Source organism: Chiloscyllium punctatum, chromosome 17, assembly GCF_047496795.1.
Source record: "Chiloscyllium punctatum isolate Juve2018m chromosome 17, sChiPun1.3, whole genome shotgun sequence".
Taxonomy (NCBI): domain Eukaryota; kingdom Metazoa; phylum Chordata; class Chondrichthyes; order Orectolobiformes; family Hemiscylliidae; genus Chiloscyllium; species Chiloscyllium punctatum.
This window is the reverse complement of record NC_092755.1, coordinates 13001464-13004248: the sequence shown is the minus strand read 5'-3', so window position 1 is coordinate 13004248 and position 2785 is coordinate 13001464.

Below are 2785 nucleotides of genomic sequence, written 5' to 3'. Positions count from 1 at the left end.
CCGACATACCTCCCACTGTACAGTAACCATCACTGCCGGACATACCTCCCACTGTACAGTAACCATCACAGCCCGACATACCTCCCAGTGTACAGTAACCATCACGGGGTGACATACCTTCCAATGTACAGTAACCATCACGGAGCGACATACCTCCCACTGTACAGTAACCATCACGGCCCGACATACCTCCCACTGTAGAGTAACTGTCACGGACTGTCATACCTCCCACTGTACAGTAACCATCACGGCCCGACAAACCTCCCACTGTCCAGTAACCATCACACCCCGACAGACCTGCCCCTGTGCAGTAACCATCACACCCCTACATACCTGCCACTGTACAGTAACCATCAGGGACCGACATACCTCCCACTGTACAGTAACCAACACGGCCCGACATACCTCACGCTGTACAGTCACCATCACGGCCCGACATACCTCCAACTGTATAGTAACCATCACGGCCGACATACCTCCCACTGTACAGTAACCGTCACACCCCGACATACCTCCCACTGTACAGTAACCGTCAAGGCTCGACATACCTCCCACTGTACAGTAACCATCACACCCCGACATAACCCCCACTGTACAGTAACCATCACACCCAGACATACCTCCCATTGTACAGTAACCATCACACCCGACATACCTCCCACTGTATAGTAACCATCACACACCGACATACCTCCCACTGTACTGTAACCATTACACCCCGACATACCTCCCACTGTACAGTAACGATCACACACCGACTTACCTCCCACTCTACATTAACGGTCACACTCGATATAGCTCCCACTGTACAGTAACCATCACGGCCCGACATTCCTCACACTGTACAGTAACCATCACGGCCGGTCATTCCTCCCACTGTACAGTAACTAGCACGTCCCGACATACCTCCCACTGTACAGTAACCATCACGGCCCGACATATCTCCCACTGTACAGTGACCATCACACCACGACATACCTCCCACTGTACATTCACCGTCACACCCCGACATACCTCCCACTGTACAGTACCCATCACGGCCTGACATACCTCCCACTGTATAGTGACCATCACGGTCCGACATACCTCACGCTGGATAGTAACCATCACGGGGTGACATGCCTTCCACTGTAAAGTACCCATCACACCCCGACATACCTCCCACTGTACAGTAACTGTCACGGACCGTCATGCCTCCCACTGTAGAGTAACCATCACAGGCGGATATCCCTCCCACTGTACAGTAACCATCAGGGCGCAACATACCTCACACTGTACAGTAACCATCACAGGCGGACATCCCTCCCACTGTACAGTAACCATCACGGCCCGACATACCTCCCACTGTACAGTAACCAACACGGCCCGACATATCTCACGCTGTACAGTAACCATCACGGCCCGACATACCTCCAACTGTACAGTAACCATCACGGCCGACATACCTCCCACTGTACAGTAACTGTCACACCCGACATACCTTCCACTGTACAGTCACCAACACGGCCCGGCATACCTCCCACTGTACAGTAACCATCACGGCACGACATAACTCCCACTGTACAGTAACGATCACACCCCGACATACCTCCCACATTACAGGGACCATCACGGCCCGACATACCTCCAACTGTACATTAACCGTCACACCCGATATAATTCCCACTGTACAGTAAACATCTCGGCCCGACATACCTCGCACTGTACAGTAACCATCACAGCCCGACATAGCTCCCACTGTACAGTAAACATTACTGCCCGACATACCTCCCACTATACAGTAACTAACACGGCCCGACATACCTCCCACTGTACAGTAACCATCACGGCCCGACATTTCTCCCACTGTACAGTGACCATCACACCACGACATACCTCCCACTGTACATTAACCGTCACACCCCGTCATACCTCCCACTGTACAGTACCCATCACGGTGTGACATACCTTCCACTGTACAGTAACCATCACGGCACGACATACCTCCCACTGTACAGTAATCAGCACGGCCCGTCAAACCTCCCATTGTACACTAACCGTCACACCCCGTCATACCTCCCACTGTAGAGTAAGCATCACGGCCCGACTAACCTCCCACTGTACAGTAACGATCACACCCCGACAGACCTGCCCCTGTGCAGTAACCATCACACCCCTACATACCTGCCACTGTACAGTAACCATCAGGGACCGACATACCTCCCACTGTACAGTAACCAACACGGCCCGACATACCTCACGCTGTACAGTCACCATCACGGCCCGACATACCTCCAACTGTATAGTAACCATCACGGCCGACATACCTCCTACTGTACAGTAACCGTCACACCCCGACATACCTCCCACTGTTCAGTAACCGTCAAGGCCCGACATACCTCCCACTGTACAGTAACCATCACACCCCGACATAACCCCCACTGTACAGTAACCATCACACCCCGACATACCTCCCATTGTACAGTAACCATCACACCCGACATACCTCCCACTGTACAGTAACCATCATGGCCGGACATACCTCCCACTGTACAGTAACGATCACACACCGACTTACCTCCCACTCTACATTAACCGTCACACTCGACCTAGCTCCCACTGTACAGTAAACATCTCGGCCCGACATACCTCGCACTGTGCAGTAACCATCACAGCCCGACATACCTCCCACTGTACAGTAACAATTACAGCCCGACATAACTCCCACTGTACAGTAACCATCACGGGGTGACATACCTTCCACTGTACAGTAACCGTCACGGCGTGACATACCTCCCACTGTACA